Genomic DNA, 25,999 nt, shown 5'->3' on the forward strand with positions numbered 1-25,999 from the left:
TTATATGAAGGTTTCACTGTCTTTAGGTAGGAGTGAGTTACTTCTCACTGCTGGTAATTGTATCTGGTAATTTTTGTCAGGGAAATAAAAAAATGCTTCTTGTGTCTTGTGGTCACAGCTATGTCTTCCAATATGCCCCCTTAATGCTTCCTTTTTTCAGTCAGAGCTGTGTTTAGCATGGAAACACTATGCACAGTATCAGTATGCCCAACAGGCACCAATTTTATAAAGTGTATCATTCATGAGCTACATCGAAACCCAAATTGTTGACGGGTATAAACACAGAGAGAGCTAATATTCTTTAAGCAAAAATAAAATTATTTTGATATAAGACAACTTCTGGCAGGCTACCTTCTGTCCTTGCTGCAGTAAAATAATGGCTTTTGTCACTTGTTTTTAATTTCAAACTGGCATGCTGGAAGTATCTATTTCAAAGATGAAGGAAAAGTAAGACAAAAAGAGATTGTTACTTTCCCCAAATCAGTTTCATTTCTGTCATTACAAAACAATACCTTTACAGAAGATGTCTTTGAAAACCAGCCAGCACTATGACAGATAAGTTATAGCTAGTCTTGATTATTCATGCAGATATCAGCAGGTTATTCCAAGAGGGCTTTATTCATATTGTTAAAGCTATTCTCTAAAAGAAACAGTAATCTTTTTGATGAGCATGGGGAACAATTTCTTCAATACCAATCCAATTTATTTGGACCCTCTGATTGGTGCTTTCAGCTAGATCTCTAAGCACAATATTAATTATTCATTAAGGTACTTGAAGGGAGAATATTTGCATAGCCATACTGTCAAAATTGATGAGGCTTTGCGTATGCACCATAGGAATAGCTTTCAACCTAGTGTTAAAACTAGAGATGATACTAATAAAATTGTTAAAAAAATTATCTAAAAAGCCAACAATAATTTGAACTTTCTCGTAACCACAGCACATTTATTTTTATAGCACCCACATGTCCTATTGAGAGATCATGAAAATATTCTTCCTACAGCTGGTCATGTGGGTATAGAATAAAAAAAAAACCCTCAAGAACATTTGTATAATAAAAGGTCATAATGGGGATAATAGATAGGAAGAAAGAGGTTTTGCGTGAGTGGGAGGAAAGAGTAAGCCTGGCATTTAATATACTTATATCCACTTGGAAACACAAAGAATGGTTTTAGGGGAAATTGTAGTGTTCTGTCAATATATGCATAGGTGGACAGAGGGTCATCTGGCTACTAAAAGATTGGAATACTTCTCTTTGTGTGTGCATGTTAAGGTGCAGTTACTTCTAAAAAGGTAAATTTAAAGAAGAATTAAAACTTAAACTTTATAAAATATGGTACAAAGATCTAAAAAGATCTTGGTGATCGGGAAAGCTGCAAAGTGGCTACACTATGACTTGGCTGCAGTTCCCGCAGCTCTTTTTCAGATGAGGGAACCAAGCTGGAACATGCTCAAGCTTTTAATCTTATCTTATTCCTTTCTCCCAGACCTTGAGCTGTGCAGGGAAGAAGCTCTTACTTCACACCACATAGAAACAGAAAGGAGTGACTTCAGGAGCCAGTGCCTGAGTCTCAAAGTATTTTCATTCACTTTCTCAGTATTCAGTCACAGTAGCAATGCTCAGTTACTCTGTGTGAAACACTGACTGGTTCATACTTTCTAGTACGGCATCCTTGCTAGCAGAGAAGGAAAGAATGTTCCACGTTCTTGAACGTGTCATAAATTTTGGTAAACATTGAACTAGAATTGGTTGGTTTGCCAAAAAGCAGGCTTAGCAGCCCCTGAAGTAAATAGCTAAAACTCTGATAAGAGAGGTGATTTTTTACTCACAAGGATGTAATAACATTTGTAGGATCATCTTTCAGGAAGGTACTGAGGGACAAATAGGAAAAAACTGACCCCTTGCTAACTACTACTCAAGTTATTCCTTTTGCCTAAGCAATGCAAGTTTTTAATTTTGTGGCTGAATTTCTGCCTCTGCAGTTACTCTAAAGAGGTTGTACTGCATGTACCTTCCCGGGATCCGACAGGAACTAGTGTTCTGCTCTGTGATCTCAGAAATACACTGTAGTCAAAGGGAGTGTTGTAATGGAGATGTGTCCCTTACGTGGCCTACTTCTGCATAAAGCATTATCTTTCAGAGACCCTCTTTCCATATTGATATGAACAGCAGTGGAGGTGATGCATGCATGACACGTCTGAGCCCCAAAGGTTATATAGCTTTCCTTGTTCAGAATTAAAACACTGGAAATGTCAACAGTGGATCAAGAACAGAATAGACCTTTTGTGATTTATTACATATCCACAGCAACTGATATCTGCAGTTTTATTGAGAGTCTCAAGATATTGTGCTTTTATTTAAAACTACAGGTCTGAACTATAGAGTCACGTGAATATGTGACTTTCTTGGTTATTTTTAAACAAGCTGAACTTCAGGCCTACATGATAAACTTCAGCCATAATTATTAAAAGCAGAAGGTAGATTGTTTTAAAGCGTATGATTTTTTAAGTCAATGCAGATGGCTGTACTGCATTGCATACTTAGAAAAATATTGTTTTACCTGCTTCTGTATGAATTTATATGCACTTCTATGAAGTGTAAACTTTTTTTACTGAAAACACAAAATGATACTAGAAGTCTTTTACTAAATATGAGAGATAAAAAGTAAGGAAATATTTGCACAATTACTTCAGTGTTTATGTACTACAAATTTATTTTTAACTCTATTTTTAATCTTACTTCAACACCTTTTGAAAAAATAGTGAAATTGCAATATTAAAACCATTTGAAAACTAGAATATAGTACCACAACAATCTCAGGTCAGTTTTAGTACAATTCTTTTGAATCTTAAAATGTGTGATTACACCAGAAAACCAATTTTACTGCAGATCTATGGAGAAACCATCACAGTATAAACTGAAATGTTGCCAAATCAATTATGCTTTCATTATAAAAATGAACTAAATTAAACAGAAAATAATATGCTTAGGTAATGTTGTAGTTCAGAAGCAAACCCAGAAATTAAAGTAATTCCTAGCTGAGTGCCACAGGGCTTTTAAACTCAGCTTTGTCATGTCTCAGGAATTGTAGAATAAATATATCTGGTGATGCATTAATGATGCAAGGTTTGGAAATTTCTTAATGTGCCAAGATACAAAAGATCAGAGGCCAGATACTGCAGCAGGTCAACTTTAATTTCAAGTGCTCTTGCTTTTGTACATTAACCTACAGTTTTCAGTCTCATGGAAGGAATTTGGATGTTCGATTTGCATTGTAACTAAGGGCAATCCAGCATCCCAATCCCTTGAAAGTCTTTGAAAGTATGATAATCTTATCTAAAATCTCATTTACTTTGTTTTTACCTTTAACAGTTCTATACACAACCTGAGTATTATTCAAATGCCCTTTAAAGTGAGCCTGACAATACTGGGATTCCATTTCGAAACAAGGGCTGAATATAGTCAAAGACATTAGGGGAGAGAGAGAGACGGACTGTGATGAATGTTAGAAAAGACATACATACAACTCCTGTGGTAGAATCAGAAAGCACCTATCAACGGAATTGGAAAGATGCAGTGCTACATTATAAGAGAATATGAATTTCATCAGTATTCATAACATATGCTGATATTCTATCAGTGAAACGCTGCTGTAAGCATCAGTCCATTTGCATGCAGAGCAATGCTCTCTTAAATAGGAAAATAAATGAGGAGTTAGTCCTGATATGGGAAATGTTTCAGGCTATTTCCTTACATTCAAAATTCAGCAGCCTGGTTATGATTACTAATTTCCAAATTTTTAAAGAAATAACCATGAGATGAAGTAAGTAGCCACAAACGAAATCACAATAAATATTTCAAGGAAGTTTTGATAATCATTTGGGATTTCATCTGAATGCAGTATTAGACCTCAAAGTTGTTACGCTGCATGTCCTCTCGTTTTCTTTTCCTCTCTCCCTTTTCCCTTCTCCTTTGTCTCAACATAAAGTCTTTAGAAAACATGCCCCGCAAGATCTTGCAAACAACCCGAAATATCCAAAATGTCTTGGAGTGCCTCTACTTGGGTTGGACAATTTAAGCTGAATTTACCTCTCTGATCCACATTGATTAAAACGTACAAACCAGCTGTATTTCTGTTGCTTGTACAGATCCTCCTGGCTACAAGTCCATGCTTCTCTGAAGAGAAACAATTTCCTTAGACGTTTCTTCACCCTTAATTTTTTTTTCTGTAGATTTTTTTTTTTTGTGCCTAAAATTTACAGATATCTTGGACTATGTGCAGACATATTAGGGTAGAATCATCCTTAGCTTTTACTCAGTCAATACTTTAAGATTAACTACCTACAGTTCAAGGCTGTGCTGATTAGGCTATGGTTGCTAACACCTTCTAATAGCGTACTTCAAAATTCAAGCTGAGCTTAGCTTGCATGGTTGATTTCACCTATTGAAAGAGCTACAACCACTACAACTGAAATTGAATCTGACATCAAAAGTCATCCAGATGCCTGTTAGGTAATAGAAAAGTGTGAACCAAGTTTACCAGTGAGCAAAAGGCATATGCTTACATACAGATGCTACAGACCCATCCTTTAGCTTTAATAAAATGATGCCTTAGGACAAAATCCACCACAAGTATCTAAAGACACATGTCTGTAATAGTAGTGAGCAGCAATTTCACTGTTCATTTTTGACTGTGTGATAGAAACGTTTATAAAACTGGTATAGTTTAACAGAGAAAAGGAATTGGTACCCTTTTGCATATTGTTCATTCCACTTAATAGAGTGTACCTAAAGGGTAGTAGATGAACTGAGGACATGAATATTATGCTTTAGCAAGATAGTTTGTTGGAAATAATTCAGATTCTGTTGAGATAGTGTTTATTTGCTTTAGTATGCTTTTTCCTTAGGAAGTTTAAGTAGATAACTTTTTTTTTTTAACTGAAGTTAATAATTGTGTATATGGAATTAAAGAGTTTCAAATTCTGTTATCAATCTAGGCAAAATAAGTGTGATTTGACATGAGATCATTTGGCTATTTCTGTACAATTCTATATTGTGTCTCCAAAGCCTACACTCAAAACTAGAACCTCAGAAGTGGAATTCTCCACGTTCATGCAAATAATGTGAATGTTGGAACATCCCCACATTTTGTAGTTGTGGTTTGGTGAAATGTCAGTGTCCAGGAGGGTAAACACCTTGGATGAAGAGCTTCATCAGGATATTACTACTGCTGTAATGTGTAATTAATTTTACTGCTGCTAAATGTCAATATGAACCCTATATACTTCAAATCTAAATTCTCATTTAAATCTAACTTTCTCTGGATCTGTACTGCCTCCTTGACTGATCTGACCTAACTACCAAATGTGGCTGAAATGTTTAATGTTTAAAAGTACTTTGATTTGAGAAAAAAAAGTTGTGAAACTTTAGGAGGAAATACCTGCACTGAGCAGATTTCCTCTTTAAAACAATAAGATTTTCATTTAAATAAACCTGGAAGAAAATATATCTAGGCAGCCTGTACTTTGCAATTTCTACTAAAGATATAATAGTTGTTATAATTAACAAATATTTAGTAACCAAAGATGGAGGAGTTAACCTCTGCAAATAGCATGGCATACTTTCAGATAAGTGCTTGGGACTTGCTGGAGAAAAATGAAAGGTTGAAATAGTCTAGTCTGCAGCTAGAACAATCTGTTTCCTTACAGATGACCTACACTTTCAAAACTACTCTATTTTTCCTTTCTCTTGGCAGAAGCTGAAGAAAACCACCCATTATTTAACTGAATGTTCAAGAGACCTTGGTTGTGATCTTTTAAATGAGTTTCTTCATCAGAAGAATCTGACTGAGTTACATACTGAAAACATGTTCCCCTAATAACTCTGCATAATGGCGCTGATGGTCTCTGTTGATGCCTGAATCTATCTTGATGTTGATTCCAAAGCCAGTGCTGCTTTGGAACTTTCAGATAACATTTCCATGGCCAATTGACTTTATGACATAATGCAGTATCAAGTTAAATAGGTTAATTATTTTCTGCATTTATTGTTATTGCTTTACAACAAGTACTTACCAGTATTTGAAGAGAAGGAACTTAAGAGTCACAAATGAAGCTAGGAGTCAAAGTACGGGTGGGAAGGAGAGGATCTTCAGGAAGGGTTCTCTTGTTTGTCATACTGACTAGTACTCCCAAATAGAATTTATCTAAAAGTTACCTCTTAATTAATGCTGCTGACTTGAAGACTGTCTACTGAGTTTGATAGACATGCAGCATGATGGTGTTTCAAGGGACTATTTTACTGGTTCTCTGCAATGGTTAAGACAGTGTCAGCACTTCTATTATATATTCTTCTCTCCATGCTCCCTCTACAAGTATGCTACGAGGCAATATTGCAGCCTTTCTCTGTCAGGATCATTGTAACCTCCACAAGATTAGGGTTGTGTACTTTCCTATGTTACAGGACTCTCAGATTGTGTAGATCACTCAACCCACTAATGCTGATGTAGGTTAATTTTTTAGCTGCCATGGGAGATCATTTCCTATTCCTTAAATCCATTTTATTCAAGCAAAATTGCCATGATTATGATCTTATTGAGCTGCTGTAAATTAGAAGGCTTTATGGAGAAACAGATAGGAATTAGGAACAGTTTTATGAGTTTAACAATATCAGTTTACTGTTAAAATAGTAAAGCCAAAATGGGAATCATGCTTGCTGTGCATTTTGCGGTGCATATATATTCTCTCTTAAAATTATATGTGAGTTGAAATTAATGAGTAATTACAAAAAGATTTTTTCTTTACATGCAAGTAGCTCATTGGCATTTAGTTTATTGTCATTTATCATTAAAAGTCTCCCCATAAAATATTTTGAGGTTTATCTCTTCTAGTCTTTTTTGTTGAAGCTGTTTGATGTTCTATGAATAATAATCTCTGGAGTCAGGTCTCCACTCACCTGCGGCACAGCTGAACTCCCTAGAAGTCTGCAGTTCTCTCTGTGGTCCAATAAATGTCTTATTAATCTCATCCTCTGCGAGATGGGAGATCTGGGTTTGGTTTCTCTCTCCAGTATCAAAAGAAACGAACCTTTATTCTGGGGGTTTTGGAAACATGGCAAATACAGAAAGTGGGTGGCAAAAAGCCTGCCTGCTTAATGGATTTGGTCCTACAGGGAGGTTGGATGGTGGACAACCTAACCTATGAATACTGTTCTCATCCTTGGCACGGGAGAAACAATAAGCAGCTTAGTATTAAGCAGCCTCAGGCACTCTGTGCTTGTTCAGTGGCTGAAATATAAAGGACTTCATTGGAAGAAACTGAAGTGAGGTAAGTGTGCCTCCAGGGTCTAACAAGGGCGTCAAGGGACTAAGTTCTGCTTTTGCACCTAAGCACTATAGGTGATGGTACAGAATGACTTTCCTGTGATGTAATGTGATTAGCTGGTAGTGGAAAATTTTTCTAGGTTTATAGCGCTTTATCAGGATTTGGTGGGCACGATACTTTCTGGGATTTTTTCCTGCAACTTGTCCTAATGCTTCACATCTGAGTATGGTATCTGAAACTGCTTTTGTGGTGCCAGGAGACTTTTTATTTCCAGATTCTGTGTTATTTCTGGAAATATATTCTGCCAAAGGCAGTAATTAACATACTCGGGCAATCTACTGCATGCATCAGCGAGCTGAAATAGTTTGCTGTGTTCATTTCCCTGATTTAATGGGTCTGCCCAAAACCCCTGGAGGATGGTTAAAGTAGCTGCCTTTTGATTCTGGTTCTCAGTACTGCTCCTCAGTAGGCTGACTTTGTGTATCAGTACTGCCTCCTCCTGGATGAATTTAATCTGAGCTAGAGGAAAGGTGCATACACAACCAAGTAACCTTGGGAGAAGCCAAGCCGTGACGGTATGTGATACCACATCAGCTGATTCACAATTAATTACCTTCTCCCTTTCCAGACATGAAGAAGCTCTGTGAGGAGTAAGCCCACCCTCTCATTTTTTTTTTTTTTTTTTTTAGTGTGAGAGCCTATTCACAGGTATTAATTAGTAGATGTGCTTTACATCCATTCTTAACTTAATTTGCAGTTTCTTGTCCATATGTCCACACCAACAAGTGCATATTGATTACTGATGGTCTAAAAATTACCCAGACAAAAGAAGTCATATTGTGTATTTATAAATACAACTGTTTATAGAAAGTGTTTTCTCTCTCCTCATGCTGAATACATCCTGCATTGGGAATTCTGAGAAAAGTATATGGGATCTGAACTGGATACAGGAAACTTAGACACAAACCTAACCAAAAAGCAAAATAATTAAAGCATAACAATGCTCCTAGCCTGCTTCTGTTCCAAAGAAAAATGTTTTATCTTCATTTCTGGGTACTTGACTTCATAGCTTTACTAATGTTCTTTCTTTTGTATGATTTAGTATATTTTCCTTCCCTAGAAAAATGTTATGATAGAATCTCTGATTGTTCAGGTATTACAGTGAAAAATGTGAGGGCACAATGTCATATTTTTACACTAACCGCTTGCCTTAATGCTCCCTTCTTTGATCCTGCATTAGGCGATTTCAGACTGTGCTGCCAGTGAGACGGGAAATCCTGTCCTGTCCTCTCCTCCATCTATCTATGGCTGCAGATTCCTGTCTACTTCCCTTGCGCTAGCGTTAGTATTTGTATGGCTGCTCAGTATGTCAAATCAGCACTCTGGCAGATGTTTTTTTCCTTCTTTGATTTTTGGACTGACTGCAGTCAGCTATGATGCTACATCCTGAACGATCTATATTTAAGTAAGAGTTAAAATTTGTCTTCAACCCATCTACAGGAAATCTGCAGTTGCGCACACCTCATTCTTAATCCAAAAGGCAAAGAAAAACCTCCAGGTACTAGGTATCAGCCTTAGTCAGCAATCTTCCTCTCCTTCCTTGCTGGGCAGGTTTTAAAGGAAAGCAACCAGAAGGAGATGTAGAAATCTAACCTGGGTAAGACAGGCCTGTTTTTAAAATGGAGGATGCTGGCAGGAAGGACAGCCTGGTTCCTGAGTTACAGGTGAGGAACCCATCTCTGAGACTTCACAACTGAGATCAGTGACAAAATTGTGTTGTTGGTTCCTCAAGATTGTTTGTACAGTTAAAGTGCTGTGATAGCTGGGCCCAGTCTCCTAGTTGGAAAGTGTGTGAAGCAACTCCACTCCAGAAATATGTCTGTGCCTGGCTAGCTGAGGGGATGATTCCTCAAGGTTTGGGAAGCAGCCAGACTTCATGAGCAGGAAGACCCCTGTGGTGCGCTAACCTGTGACAGCCTCTAAGAGTCATTCTAAAAACGGCAAGAAGGGATATCTTCCTTGCACTTTGCCTTGAAATCCTTCTCCTTTAAATGTAAAACAACATCAATATCATAACCTCAGGTGCAATTTGAGCTTGGAGAAACCTGGTGTGACTGTGCTGAAACAGCATTCTGAACACATTAGCAGCAGTAAATACATTTGGCAGTATACAAGCCCTAAACTGCAACTGACAGTTGAATTTGTATCTTAAATATACATTGCTGAGCTCTTTAATGACACATGCTTACTCATCAAGAGGTTCCACTGCCTTGTGAGCCTGAGTTGCACCAACTAAGGTTGGTCAGTATAAGAAATTTTTCACTTTCATAAGAAAACTATGCTTAATAAATTCTCACAATAAATGAAAAATGAAATTTTATCCTCTATTTCTTAATAAAACAGGTGCACTGAAGGACAATCTGGGTAATTAACTAACAGTGTGTGATACCAGGACTAACACAACTTGAATTAAGTTTGCATCACTCTAAATTCTGCACAGAAGGAAGCCCTGATACAGAAGTACAGGACTGTTAACAAAGTTTGGAGAAACAGTTCCTTTGCTGTTAAATTGCAACTTTTCATAAATCTGTTCTTTCAAAAGAAATGCAAAAGTAAAAATTGAAAGCAGGAAGAACTTTGTGACCAAAAAGATAACCTTGCAGATTTGTCGATCAAACAATCTCTGACAAGATACTGCATTGTGATAAGTCAGAGACTAACTATATGAAAGAAGCCAGAATTACCCTTCGTTAGAGAAATTAAAAGACTGCAGGGAAAGACAGACTTCTGTGTGGACAGCATTCACCAAGAGAATCTAAAATACTAGAGAAGAGAGTGGGATAAGCAGAGTTCATGTTCAAACTGTCCTAACTTTTTGCTCCTCAGGAAAAAAAAAACCTCAAAATATCCCAACCATTGTGCTGTTCATACTCTGGACACAACCTATAATGAGGCAATGTTTGGCAATGAGAAGAAGTTTGAAGAGCTACAATAGATTGTATTATTTTTCAGAAGCTTGCAAATGTTGGTAGAGTGTGCACAGGTTAGTTAAAGGGCTTAATGATGACTTCTTTAGCTCAGAGGAATTCTTTCATTAAATCAACGGACACCATTGTAGCAGGTGACAAATAAACTACCAGTCTGAATGTAAATGGAACAGTTGTTAACTTTAAATTGGACGTAAGTGCTGAAGTCAAATGTTGTGCCAGAAATTACGTTGTTGGAATTCTAAAGAAAAAAAAATACATTAGAAGTTGAATGAATGAAACCCAAGATTGGGGCCTTGACTGCTAAGACTATAAAGAAAGAACTATGTGAGAAAATATAAAAAATAGGAAATAAAATATTATAATAGCATCCTATTGACTAAAAATGTATATGGAAACCATTGGTGTGATCATAATGGCACAGTCTTCAGAACAGAAAGGGACAAGACAATTGAGAGAGAGTTAGAGGACACTTTCAGGAGATAGGGAAGCTTCCACAAGAATATGGGAGTGATCTAGATGAGCCCATTCCACACTTCATTCTTTTAGCAAGGTTGAAAAGATCTTGAAAAGCTCATATATTGAAAATTGAATGAGGAATAAAAGAAAAGTCTAGCTTCCTCGGAAGACCGTCATGGAAAGTATACCCCATCAATTATCTGAGTGCTGATTAATTAATGAACATCACAGTTGTCACTTTTGCCTCTGAACTGTGTTCTCTTGGATAAATGAAAGAGGTAAAGGACAACCTTCAGCCTTTTAAGCTAAGAAGTCGTAGGCTTTTTGAGCAGAAAAATTCAATATATGTCTCGGCATCCAGTCTTTTTGGAAACCAACCAGCAGTGCTGTAAAATCCTTATTACCAGCAAAGCATTGGAGAAAGTCCTCTTAATTACCTTCATCTCCACAAGATGATACCATGATACTAGTTCCTTTTCAGCTGAGCTGCAGGACTGAAGATGGAAAATGAAGTATTTATATGTACTTGTTCTTAGAAAAAGACAAATTAGCAATAGATATTTTGCTACCTATTTCTGCAGCATTTGATACAGACAGCTATAGATTCCTGCTATCCTGTCTCAGAAGTGTGACAAGAAAATGTCTTTCTCATTGCGTTGAATATGAGTCCTTATAATAGACGCATTCATTGCTAGATATCTTGACGCTTAGTCTCTGATCTTTTTCTTTCAACCAATAGGGTTCTATTCTTGCTTGGCTACAGATAAAAGATTAAACATTGTTTATGAAGTTTAACCTTCCTCCATAGGATGCTCTGCCTTCCAGAAAAATATATTCTTCTAGTGTGTGCTTCAGATTGAGCAATGGATGTGAGTAAAATGAGTTAAGAGAAGATGGAGAAGTATCCCTTCATCCTGCAGCTGGAACTATGGCTTTTCCTTACCTTGGAAGTCTCCCTGCAGTAGGAAAAAAAGGTATTACTGGTGGACTGCTAACGTCTTTGGCGATATGTATGTGGGCAACACACAGAAACATAACCATTTTCTTAACAATATGATCATAACTTTGAAGAATGCTTTTTGCCATTAAGACATACAAACCTAATGTTTCCCTATAAATAAGCAAAGAAACCATTTTATATATATTTCTGTATAAACTTTTTTTGCAATATTTGCATACAGACAGTGTTTTATGATTTATATGTAGTTAGGAGATATGGTAACTGCATGAAATCTATATTTATGATAAATTTAAGATGTGCATCTCCAAACATTTCTTTCTGTGCATCAGTTGGTATATTTTCTTCATTCATATTAAGGAGGTATTTCAGTTGTGTGATCAAAATTTGCTGAACTGTGGTTTATAGCAGACAATTAATAGCTGTTAAATAGGATTATTGCAGGCTGTTATCTTCATGTAGCATCAATTCAAATGCTAATTTCACTCAATTTACTGCTCATAAGGCCACCCTACTGCCAGATACACTGTACTCATGATGAATGACAAAATATATCTGAAAAGAAAATAACCTATTTAAAATACATATTAGTAGATTTTATGGCCTGGTTTGCAGCTCCTTGACACAGGTCAGAATTCCCGAGTGGAGTGTTATGCGTATGAGGAAGAGGTAGAGTCAGGCCTAGCCCAACAGAATTGTGAGAAAATGACATTTCCTAGTGTTTCTTTGGCTGTGATTATAAATACAGTTTTGGTAATGAAAACAAGTCATGTTTTTCACCTTTTGATTGTTTCATTTCTTGAAGAATGTCATTCATGCTGGGAGATACAGTAGAATAAGTCATCTTTGAGTGATGTGCTCTAAGTGATGCACATCTGAAGAACTACAGTACGCTTTTTCATGCAAAGTTAACTATTATTTCCTTCTCTCTATCAACCTTTTCCTCCTCTCATATTTCAGATATGGCCAACAGTAGATGCTTCACTCTTCCAGGTTAACTTCAGGATGCAATAATTTTCTAAGCTTTGCTGTTGGGATGATGTTGTCACGGGAAGGCAATATTCCCCTTTACCCTATATTTCCACTCTCAACCTTCGGCCAGCAGTAGCAGTCATACATATTGATTCAATCTGACAGGAAAACAATGCCTCAGAAAGGCATTTCTGGTGAAACAGGTCCCTGCCTTAGGTCTCTATGCAGCCACAAGGCACTCAACAAGAACGTATAGTGGTTGGACACTAGGATTGCTGTTTTGGAACTGTACAGGCTTAGACTGGCCCCTCAGAACCAGCTGGAAAGCTATATCCTTAAGCTGTGATTTCTCATTAAATTGTGTTTCATCTTTACAGACAGTATATGTGGTCCCTTGGTACCCACACTAAGATCTTGGCAATTGTTCTTTGAATGCTTCTACGCAAAGGAGTACTGGGTATTTTAAAGGCGAGTTTGCTAAGTTTATGCAAAAATATTATATATATACAATTCTTCTTATTCTTACTTCTAATGCTTATGAAGGCAGCAAGATACTTTTAAAAGGTATTTCTCTTAGGTTTGGCTTCTGTGCTGTTGTCCCTGTTGTTTGGTAAATTTCTACAGTTACAGGTTGGTTAGTACTGTCAACTCTTGCATGAGGAGAATTTTAACTACTCTGATTAGGAATGAAAAGAAGGAATAAAAAAACTTGCCTTGCACTTTCAATTTTACTGTTGCCTCATAATGTCTATGGGGAAAATTATCTTTCATATTTAAACAAACAAACAGATAAGTATAAAGTAATAAGCTTAGTGCTACTGCAGTGAACGGCCATGTAGTAAAATAGGATATGTTATATATTCTATTCAGTCTAATTCTTCTTCTGATTAGCAACTTGTAAGGTATGTATTAGAAAGCCAAGTCTAAACTTTAACTATAGAACATCTAACTAAATCCTTGACAATAGTTATAGTAAGTGAAAATATTAAACCTAATTTTATTTTCAATAGTCTTGTATAGCCCAGAGACCCACAAAACTACAGCAATATTCTTTCATGTAGTGTTTCTCAGATTCCTTCTAAGTTTTATTTAAGTGGGTCACAACAGGGGAAATTAAAAGCTTATCTTGATGCATAAAATAGTAATAAAAATTGAATGAAGTGTCACTGGAAAGTGTCAGACATCTCCAGTTTAAATAAACGTAATCAATCACTTCAACATGACATTTTCTTCACCACATAGGCAGCAATGCATTGTTCTTAATTACATCCAGATTTGTAACATAGGAAAATTAATGACTAAGGGATTAGAGTTACTATTTAATGCTCAGAAAGTCTTATTAGGATAAAGGGTTTAAGATCTTCTTCTTTTCATATGGGTCAAGATTTATTGTTTTCTTGTGCCTGTGTGTCTTATACTTACATCACAAACAGTGTTCATCCATTTTCAGTACAATGGTAAAGTAAAACATATATTGTTTTGTGGGCTTTCAACAGTTAAGAACGGAAACATAACAAGGGATGATAAATGTATGGTTGTCTAACTACTATAAAAGGAATATACTCCATGTACAATTTTGCAGAAATAAAATTTATTTCTCACTTGCTCTGCAGATTAACAAACAGTTATGTTAAATAAAAATTATTTTTAAGTAGTCTGTGGTTTAGAGGACATAAAAAGATCATATGTTTCAGGATTGTGCCACTTGTTAGGCAAAAGAGGTAGGTAAATTGTTATCAAACCAACAATTTTCTGATAAATTAAGCCTTTTTTCTATTCATGAAATATCCAAAAGCAGATTTCAATTTTGAGTGTTTGTAATCATTTGAAAAACACTTTCTTCGCTCTGTAGATTGATTGTTAAGTGTTTGCTTTATTTAGAGGCTACTTTTTATTTATAACAAGTGACCAGTTATGGTAAGGCTCAATTATTTTCTCTGCTTGTGGAAGACAGAAACTTTTTACACTAAAGAGGAGCAAAATTATTACTAATGACAGATAACCGTATCCCTCTTTAAGTCCTGCTTTCATGTCTGAAATATGAAATGAAGAATAGCTACTCTCCAATATGTTTTGAACAAGAACTCACATCTGCACTCCTGACAAAACAAACAAATCAAAGTTCAGGTACAGCTGAATAAAAAATGTTTGGGAACTGACCAGAAGACTTGCAGATAATTATTCCCTATATTTATCTCAGTCTTGCTGTTAACTCCACAGGGCTTATTAATGTTCCCATTGAAGTCACCTGAATTTTTGTTTAAGAGAAATCCTTGAAAACAGAGCCTCCATGGGAGTGGCTTATAGCCTGATCAAGTGTCTCTTGGAGATGATGAAAGTCCTGCAAAGACCTTTGGCAAAAGCTGTGTATAGAGGAGTAACATGTGGCACTTAACCCATCTTGACACAGGCAAAAATAGCTGTCTTGGAATACAGTTTATATTCTTGTGCCTTTTTGAGTGAAATCTTGCACACAGTTGTTTTTGGAGCTTAGTGCAAAATACTAATGAAAACTTTGAGCGCCTAGAGCCTGCCTTCAGATATTTGTGCATGGGTCCCATTGACTTAGTAGTACACTTAAAACCTTTTTGAGCCAATGGAGAAAGTAATAAATATAGCTCCTCAAAACTTTAGCTGCCTCTTCAATCTGTAAGCAAAGACACGTTTCAGTCAAACAAGTAATATAGATACAGTGCAAATAAACTTATACTTAGTACTAGATTCCATGATTCCTAAGAGCTATGCCATAGGCAAAACAGGTGGGGTGTGAGGAAGTCATCCTTTGATCTTAGCACTAATCACAACTGCAGCAGTATGATTCTATCAGCATTAACTATAAGTGTAATTAGAAACAATACATTGTATGTGTTTGCATTAGGTGGTGTATGGCACAGTACGTTGTGAAAATACTAAGAGTATAGAGGCAGAGTGGAGGAACAATGCTGACAGTGAGGCCATGAGACAAAGCTACTATATGTCTGGATTCATGCTTATTCTTTGACCCGTGTAATTAAAAAAAAAAAAAATATTTTTTTAATATGTAATTAATGGAAATGATTAGTATTTTTCCTTTACTTGGAAACATCTATTTGAAACTTGTCAGAACAGTGATTATTTCCGTTACATGTTTGTACAGGTCTGAAAAAAGACAGGGTCATGCTACTGTAATTTCAAAATTAGAAGGCATTCTTTGTTAGAGACACTAAACAGAATCCTTGAAAGAATGCGTATTGCATGTTATAGTGATAGCTGGCAGAGTAAAGATTAAGAATGAAATTCCAACTCAGTTGACTTTATTGTCAAAGCTCCCAATGGTTTCAAGGTGGCCAAGATTTCAATCTGCATATTTCAGAAGTGTCCTGAAGAAACACCTCAGACTGTTATCACAAAATTAATCGTGGTGTTCATATGTCCTATTGGTGAAGGAAGGCCACAGACACCATCACTTTTATTTGTATTTATATGTTAAAAGTACAGACTAATTACTATGATTAATCAATTTATCTTTGTTTCTTATACAAATGGTTCTTTTTCTGTGCATGGGAGAGAGTGCAGAATTCAAAATAGAAGAGAAATTAAATAAAAAAGACATAATATGACTGTAATCATAGAAAAAGCACACTGTAATTTATGAGCAAAGCATCTCTATGCCAAGTTCTGGGCCATTTGTATTTATATTCATGAATAAAGTGGAATTGATATGGCAATATAACAATCATGTAGTATACGTGTTCAGGCTCATGCTTATTTTAGAAACAGCCAATAAAAAATAATGGAGTAGTAAAAAAGTATTTTTTCTTGGTTAAAGAATTTTAGAATAAGAATATTTGTAAGTGGATTTGTCTGGTTTTATGGTGTCTAGGGATGTTGGATAAGGTGGAGAGATTTTGTTTAGGGTTTCCTCTTTACCAGAAATTATTCTAAAGAGCCAAATAACAGACATCTGCCACCAACACATCCAGAAAGTCTTATCAACGTTCTTTATTTATTGTATCTATGGCTCTTGTTACACCATGCACAGGTACGTAGGCAGAAGTCCGTGTCCATGTTCAATAACCACACATTGCATATCCAGAGTGTGGCCCTAGTTGCGTTGTGCATCAGTATGCAGCCAAAAATGCTGTGTTCATTCCCACTGCTTTGGACATTGTGTTCAGGACTGTTGCATGCTGAAACCATGCAGCGTCTGTTAGTACTGCAATCACTCAAGTGATTTTGTTTGTAAGCAAAGAAAGATATAACCATAGAACACGAAGCTCCAAACTTCTCTTTCCCCAGTTGTTTTTCAGAAGCTACTAAATGTAAAGCAACAAGGCTTTAAATCGCTATAATTTTTAAAAATTGCTCACAGAGGTGCCTGACCTCTGACCAGCCCTTTAACTGGTTTTTGAAAGATTAAGCAGAAACCAGGTTTGAGTTTGAACTACTAGCTATCATCTCATCAGCGTTTAGTATCACTATGATAGCACAGAGAAAGAGAAATAATAGAAAACCAAGAATTGAAAATAAAAAGAATACACTGAAAGGGAAGCATAATTTATAAGTAGCACTGTGGATTTTTCTCTTCTTTCTGGATCCATTCACACTCAATAAAGCAAATGGCACATGAAAGGATCAGCAGTGATTCATACAGCATTGTACATAGTTGGTTTGAGAGTGCTGGATGATGTATTTGCTATTTATGTAGTCAACAGACAGAGTTCTAGGAAGCTTCTAAAGTGGTTAAGAGACAAAGAATGATTTGCCTTTTCACTAATGACAATCAGTGTCTTATGTAGCAGCTTCAGAGCTCAGGCAAATGGACTAATCTCATTCATTCCTTTCAGAGTCTTAATATTAGGTTGTCTGGAAAGTATAAATTGTTCTTACGCAGTAAGACTCTGGAAAAAATACACTATTAAAATAACTTTGTTAATGTTAGAAATAGGCAAAAAATGAAAGTCTGGAGAGGCTGGCAGTTCAGATGTCAGCACGAAAGGACTGAACAAAAATCCAGCTCCAAATTCTTTCAAACTTTACAAAAATCTGGATCTAAATATTATGATTTAAACCAATCTTCAGCCAGCTGCATAATCGCTCAAATAAGCAAGACCAGCCTAGAAACGAATGTCTGTTAAACCAAACCAAACCAAAAAACCGAAACAAACAAATCCAAAACATTAATTTATTTTGTTTCAGTGAAGTAGAAGTATTTGGTTATGATGTCTGTAAATTTTTTAAATTTGACCTTTCAGTATTTTTATATGCATTTAAAATTTTCTGGTTTTCAGTGTATTAAATGATACTACAGGTGGTAATTTTTTCCCTGTTTTGTCTAATTTGCATCTTTGTAACACTTGAAAGCTAATTCACTGCTTTTAGAGAAAGAGTGACAGGTAGACAAGTTATAGGCTTATTTTTCAAAGATGAAGAAGTTTTGAAAAATTGCACAGTAAGGAAAAAGGAGAAAAAAAAGATAAGTTTTAATTTTTGGTACATTCAATGAAACATTTTGGTCAGATCTAGTCAGATAATTAATCTTTGTTAGTTGTTGCTTTTAAGCACTAGAAATAAAGAAGCTTGTCCTTGTGTCCTGGGAGAAAAATCACCCTCAAGTTTTTTTGTATGTCACTCTTGTGCTGGTATCTTCTTTTTGTGCTTTCACATGCTTGTATTTCAATCTTCTCAGAGGGGTTTATGAGAAGCAGAATGTGTGATAAGTAGTTGGCTGGTAAAAAATAAGAAAGGAAAGGCCTAAACCTTGCTTTAAATCTTGAAAGCTTAGAAATTTCTCTGTCTCAAAATAGTCCATGCCAAAGCTTACTTTTTGCTTATTACTTAGCAAGTAATATTGTGCTACAAACCTCTTCTGAAATTAAAAAAGTTATCTGAGGAAGATCAGTGTACTTATTGAAAAAAAATTTTAGTATCTGAAACCTCAAAATTGCTTAAGATTCAGGCTCAAATTCATAGTTTATTAAAAAAATAGATTTAATAAATGATGGAATGTCCTCTTTTCTAAAAGAAATGTTTTATTTTGGAAAAGTTGAAAGCATTACAACTTTTGTGAAAGACTACAAATCTTTTTGTAGCGAAACTGACTTAAATTTCCCCAGAAGTGACGATTGTGGTAGGGGGAAAAAGGGAACAGGGAGTTTTATTATCTTAAACCTCATCAGAAATTCTTCCCAAGAATAAAAAACCACAATGATGTAATCAACCTGAAATTGTTTTTCTTCTAAAAGCCTGCAAATTTCCTTGCTATTTTAGGGTGACCTGATTTTTCTACTTGTATGTGTGAAAGACAGGGGTTCAACCCTGAAACCGAAAACTCGTAATTGTAAAGTTCTCACATTTGTGTGCCCTTGCCCTTCATTAGGCCACTTGTTTGTCTGTCTGCGGGTCACAGGTGAGTTCCTCAAGAGCACGTGAAACCTTTCAGTGATATTTTTTCCTTTGAGAAATTAATTATCCTCAAAGCTTCTTGGGATGTTGCCTTGTTCTGTCCAACTGGGAAAACACAGAACATAACCTGACAACTAATTTCCACAGCAAATTATGTGTCTGCTGATCTGCATTACATATTGGAAAGAGACTGCATGAGATTCTGCCCTTTAGGTGGATTGAACTTGTCTTTAATTTGTTGGGTTTTTTCTTTTGCTGCAGTGTAATGATAGACCTTGCCTAAAATGATGAAATGCTGGTTCCTGGCCAAAAAATTTGAAGTGACATATGTGTATTTTCCGCTAGGAAAGTTGATATTAGCTCATTAGCATCTTTCACAGCTGAAATAACACAGTGAGCCAATGTGAATCAAATATTCCCAGGGGGCTAATTTCCTCCCGCTGATTGGAGAGTGATGAAAACAAAGAATTAAGAGGTCAGCCTGCATCTAATTTCAAAAACTGCCCTATTGATGGGGAAAATATCTGAGATCAAAAGACCATCATCCAAGTGTAATCCATACTGACCTGGTTTGTGATAAACAGTGAAATCAACCATTATAATAATATTACCATTCATTGTTGTAATGTAGCTGATAATTTTCCTATATGGCCTTTTTTTGCACTCTACACGAAATCTATATTTGTATTGTTACACTTCTATTGATAGTTGAGTTGATGAACATCCTACTTGGCAGTTGCTTTGCAGCTGAACTGACAATATCCACCATCACCAGAGTCACAACTGTTGGGTTACCTGGCTGATAAACACAGAGAGTGTCTTCACATTTCAGGTTCCCAAATAGGTTTCTTCCTCCTAAGGCCCAGACCCTGTCTACCATACTGCATTTTTGGTACAGTTCCTCAGCTGCTCAAGTGTCTCCAAAATCGGGGGGCGGGGGCGGGGGGAGAAATTAAAGACTAAAATTCAGCACAACAGATGCACAAATGAATGTTGAGATGAATATAGTGTGGGCTCAGAAGCTAACTGTCATCACTCCCCATTGCATTTTTTTCTGTTCCATGTGCTCTGCACCTGTGGCTTGCAGACAATGGATTTGATTGCACTATAGAAAACTGGCAGTCAAGTTAAAGCTGCCGCTGCCTGATGTTGTGTCTTTGTTCTCTCCTGTGAGCTTTTTGTATGCTTTTCTCCTGGTTTTTTTTTTAAATTTATTTTTATTTTTATGGTACCTCTGTGTGGTCTTTTAATTACTATATTAGTAACCTTTGCTGCTGCTTTTGAGATACTATAAATGTAGCGAAGAAAAAAAACGTGGTTAAGTGAAGGCATTGTAGATTGTAGACAAAAGAAAATAGATATTCAGCAACCTTTGAAGTACACAGAAACAGGACCAGTGTTGTAGTGACTTGAGACCACCAGGCAGTAGAAATGAATTAACAGCAGACTATCTCCTCCCCCCAGATCCTATCATCAAAATTAAGTGAACACCTGCAGTAAATAAAATTGAGCTGAACCAGCATGAATATTAAATTCTGAGCTTGATTTATGGCTATGTTACTCCAGTTTTATGCTGGCATAAATTCCCTTTAAAGCAATAGAGTTACACAGTTACGAATTGGGAGTAATGTGGTTGTGAATCAAGTTGTTCAGGTTCTTTCCTGTGATGTCAGGTCTTGTTTTGATTTGGAGTATCAATATAGGTGCCACTTTATGTCCTTTCTGACAGAACACAGTGCTAGAGGTGCACTGAGGACTGTATGATTTGTGAAAAATACATTTTTTTGTGAAATTTTCCATTGCTTTGTTTCACAAGATTTTTCAGTTTTGTAGTGGCTTGTGAGGTCTAGGAGGAGCACAATTTCTCTAACAGCTTATTACCAACGGACTTGCTCAATCCACTTGTATCAGAAAACACCGCATATGTGACATTTCCTGCGGAAGGGCTGGCCTGGTCCTTGTTGGGCACTGTGTCCTTATGCAACCATGTGTATACAGTTCTTTTGTGGACCATGCTACAGGATTGCAAAGGAACTTGCATAGAATTCAGTACAACATTAAAACCATAGAGCATGGAGAGTATATGGAGAACTATACCTGTAGCTCCTATGTTTTTATTACATTGTCTTCACTGATCTACCTCATGCAGGTGTGCTCAGTGTCAAGTCCACGTGCAAAATGGACAGCACGATCAGTGCTAAATGCTAACTAGTGGAAGTGCTGAAGTGTAAACAGGTGCCAGATAGTTCTGCTTTGTAGGACTAGAGCAAAATAATTGCCTCTTGCTTGGCAAAGGCTCTTAAGTCAGCCTGACTGGGCTCGGTGTGCCTGTGAACCCAGGACGCTCAATGGGAGAGAAAAGCTCATCTTGGACTCATCTGGTTTGAGTTTCTAGAGGAGGTTTGGGCTAATTATTTTATAAGAACTATTTTGTCCATCTTAATGATGAATTGTGTAATTTTCCAAGTTGTCATATCCAGCCTAGCCACTTGATCTGCGGTACACATCCTATTTTCCTATATTTTCTGCTCTATGATAGAGCTAGGTGTTTCTAAGGAGACAAGTGGTAAAAAATAGGGCTGTGTAAAAGATGCAAGCAGATATAGAAAGAGGCATGCAGCTGCAAGTAAAATGCTACAGGATAGATAAGCTGAGACCCTAACCTCAGTTCCCTGTCTCTTAGGGCTCAATCTTAAGACTTCCATGGACTTTAGTAGGCATTGGATTAAGCCCTTAATCCTTTATTTTAAATTTGCATTGACCCAGATGGTTGTTTAGTTTTTCAGGAAATCCATGTGATTTTTTTTTTTTTTCTTTTTCCTTCCAGGTGCTGGGTAAATAATTTCATCTTTTCAGGACTATCAAGACTACCTTATCCTCTCATTGAGCCATACAGTGGTGGTTTCTCTATTTATTATGCGTTTCTTGCTATCCTGGGTAATTTATAACAAGGTAATATTTTCTTAGTTCTGGGGAAGTATTTGCAATACATAGTCATCCTGAAAGAAACCCTCATCTCCTTTTATAGTTTATTTTTCTGCTACAGTTTGAATTCCAAACTTATTTTTTTCTGGAAAATTTTCATATATTATGCTTTTTAGATCATTGAGCTAACTGCTCTATTATTAATTCAAAAGTTCTCCAGCAAATTCTTGCTCTACTAGTCTAGGGAAAATTTTACTAAAGCATCCTGTCAGTAGCATTGAGCTTTCTATTGATATTTCAGATGATAGCAGGCAGAATGTTGCAATAATCAGTCTGCCATGTCTCAGTAATCTTCTATTCAGTATTCCTCTTTTTCACACGTACTACTGACTCTATGTTAAGGTCTTCTGTCAGTACCTGTTGTTGTATGAAACACAATACATTTTTAGGGTAAAAGATACCTTTCCCATAGATGTTATCCTTGTTCCTACATACCCAAATGTGTGTCCCTTGTTTCAAAGGCCTTGGAGTTCTTACTTTGAAATACAGAAGATGTCTTAGTAAGATATAGGATTAAGGGATTGCAGTTTTTAATGTGGAAAATGCAGTGTGAGACTGGCAGAAGTAAATTGAAAATTCAAACTGAAAGTGGAAATAGCATCAGCTGAATAGAAAGTGTCAGAAAGTAAAACAAAAAAAATGATTTGATGACATTTTGTTTTGAATATTTTGAAACAAATTAAGATTTTCCTCGAAACAGATTTTGTTTCAAAAGTGGGCTTCAAAAAAATTTAAGTGTGTGAAAATAAAATGTTACTTTCATATTTATTTTATTTCATTGTGGGCACACACACAAATTTAAGGTATTCCAAAACTTTTGATTATTCTTCAGACTTGTTCTTGAGCTATTCAGACACTTTCTCTAATAGGAGCATTCAGTAGGTCGCCCAGGTAGATCACCCAGTTCCTGCTATTGATTATTTAAGCTGTGTAAAAAGGGATTAAGGATACAAGTATTGCATCCGGATTTGTGCAAAGCAGCAAGCAGAAGTGCGACAGAGTCACTGACCATGTTGTTAAGCCAGAAGATTGTTTATTTTCTAAATACCAACATGTTACCAAAGTGATAAATGTAAGCAGCAAACAATATGAAGACAATCTGTCCTCTAATGAACTAGTTTAATGGGCTACATAAAAAACTGAAAAACAATCTAAGCAGTGATATGTAGTCCCTGTCCACAGGCTCTTACTAGTCAGCCAGATATCTTGGGAGCTGTCGAGACCGCACGCTTTCAAATAGAGCTTTTATTTGTTCTGGGTGTCCACCAGTTCTTTGTTCTGGTTGCTGTCTATATTTTTTTCTTTATTTGGGGCAGGTAGCTCTTCTCTTTACTTCAGCACTTGCTTTTCATCCTCTGGCTGTTACAGTCCTTGCTTTAGTCCTCTTTAAGGAGTCTTAAGTTAGGTAGTGGCAGCTGCTCAGCTCATTGATGGGATTGTTTTGGGATCAGAGACAGATTGCTTATATTCACTGTTGTCTATACAGCTATGGGTTTCTTGTCAGGCAGTTACGCCTCCATATTCCGGTCTCTTTGACTCTTACGGCTATACTAGGGAGGAGCAAAGGGAAGATGATCTCCATATCCAAGCTGGGAACTGTAGCAGGAAAGTGTGTACATGTGTGCCCAGGTCACTCATTAAATTTCCACATTCATGCCAGTATAGGATGATTCTGAGTTTGTGTCCAGATATTTTGTTTGTCTGTGAGATTGGGTTTTGGAAGTAGTATTGGATTGTGTGGTTTTATAATTTTAATAGCCAAGCAAAGGATACAGAGTATAACGCTCACATAATCAAACTTCTGTTCTTGCCAAAAACAGTGTTTGTCTGAGTGCAGAATAGTAGGAAGTAGTTACAGAGTTCCTTTATGCATTAACAGAAATATAATTGGGGTCGTCGGTGTATCAGCAGTATTCTTTCATCTAGTGAATAATTATCTAAAAATGAATTTGAAATGACCTAATTCTTTAACAAATACTTTTCGCATAGGCAGTTATGTGCACTGGTCTGCAGTGGAAGTTTATCCTGGTTCTGGTACTCGTGAGCTAGCTGCTGATAGGGACTGCAGCAATCTGCCACAACAATGGGCATTTGTGCTTGAAATGTTACCCAAAATCAAGGTGAGAGCAGTGGCTGAAAGTTGGAAAGGTGCCAACAGGTGGGACTTTAATTGAGAAGTTGTAGCGGAGCAGCTTTAGTTGCTACTCTTCATATGCTGTCTTCCTTGTCTGCAAATAAAGGGCTGTTACTCCTTGGAGCTGTCAATCCTGAACGTTTTCTAAGCACCAGTTTACACATAAACATTTTTTTTCTCCTAAAGAAAGAGAAGTAGTGAACATAATGGGAATGTCATCATTGTATAGCAAGTATTTAGCATTTTAATTTCAACAATGCTGATTTAATGAAAATTAGCTCATGCTGCTGGGAACTTTTTGAGTCTCTCCTTCTTGACTGCAGGTGGGTTTCAACTTGTTAGTCTCAAAGCAGACACTAATACAGACTGTCAATTTCTAGTTAAAAGGAAATTGTTGTCAGCCCCCTTGATACTTGCTGCCTGACAACTAAACTTCTTCCTCAAAGAGCTTAGATATACATAACTAAGCAGTAAATACCCGACGACACATCACAAAGGTTTACAAAAAATAGTAAAGAGAGGGAAAGGCATAACCTGCAATACATTGGAAACTCTTTCTCTGTATTAATTTAGATATTATGAATTTCAACAAATTTTCTGAAGCTTAAATTCACCTTACAGATTAAAAATGCTCCAACCTGCTACTGCCAGTTAAGCGAATGGGAGCTCCCCCTCACTTCTGATTTAGAAGGACTGGGTCGTAGTTTAGTGGTAGTGCACTCTACAGGTAATTTTTGCCTTGGAGAGCAGTACAAGACTTCCTTACGCCATTTAATTTTACCAGATGTGCTATGCCAGGCATTAGAGGCTAGAGCAGATAAGCTGGAATGCTCTTTGCCTGCTGGCTGCTGTACATCTGACATACAAGGCTTCTCTCTCTTGGGCTGGCAATGCAGGCTGCATGGGAGCAAACCAGCCAGTGGAGGAACAGCTGATGATGCAGCCGGTGTGATACTGACCCAGCAATCATTAAGAATACTCTGGGAGAGCTGCAGGCAGAGTGCTAGCAGGAAGACTCTTACTTGTTGGTACTTTCATACTGTCCAGCTGTCTTGGATGAATTGGTGTTGCTCTTAGGTCAAATTTAAGAATCCCAGCTTCTCAAGCAACATTACTGAGTCTTTGATGTCAACATGAATTGCTGAGAAGAGTGAAAACACACAGGAAAGCTCATCTCATGGGGTAATGCTCTTGGTGAAGTTGAGGTAAAGTCTCAAACCCTGAAAATCCCACAAACAAAGCAACAAACCAAGCCAGGACCCAATTTAGTCCTTTTAGTCCCAACTTGTTCTTTTCTTTGCCAGCAGGAAACTGTCCACTTTGAGAAGTACACGGTCTCACTGAGATGGTGTATGCAACTAATGCTTCACTTCTATTCTAAATGCATTCCAGGCTGTCCAAAGTATTTTATTTACCTGGAATGCAGTAGGGTGCTTTTTTGCTATCCCTTAACATTTTAAAATCAAATGTTGCTTTGTAGTTTAAAAAAAACAAAAACAAAAACCTAAAAGCTTTTTAGATATTTCAAATCTAGCGTTTTGACATCTTCTGAAACTGTTTCAATTTCTTTGCTCAAAAATTGACTAGAATGGATTTGAGATTGTTGTAGTCAAACTAGTTAGGACTAGAGACATGGCTAAAGCTAAGCATGCGTGCTGCATGGAATAAAACTGAAGCATACACCTCCTGTTTCCCTGCGCTGTATATTCCTGTTCCAGGCAATGTCTACTGGAAATGCTGCTTTTACCTAACACATCAGCAAGATTGCAAGGTGGGCCTCTGTTGTGGTTTAACCC

At 36.7% G+C, this 25,999-nt stretch overlaps 1 long non-coding RNA gene across 1 annotated transcript in view; it reads left to right on the top strand.

Annotated features, from left to right (window-relative positions):
* Nucleotides 1-22,030, top strand: part of LOC127020667 (uncharacterized) — a 67,727-nt gene extending 45,697 nt beyond the window's left edge. Inside the window, exon 5 of the long non-coding RNA XR_007767098.1 lies at nucleotides 21,912-22,030. This is a non-coding gene — a long non-coding RNA (uncharacterized LOC127020667). The remainder of the gene's footprint in view (nucleotides 1-21,911) is intronic.
* The last annotated feature ends 3,969 nt before the right edge of the window (nucleotides 22,031-25,999 follow it).

This window comes from Gymnogyps californianus, chromosome 11 (assembly GCF_018139145.2).
Source record: "Gymnogyps californianus isolate 813 chromosome 11, ASM1813914v2, whole genome shotgun sequence".
Taxonomy (NCBI): domain Eukaryota; kingdom Metazoa; phylum Chordata; class Aves; order Accipitriformes; family Cathartidae; genus Gymnogyps; species Gymnogyps californianus.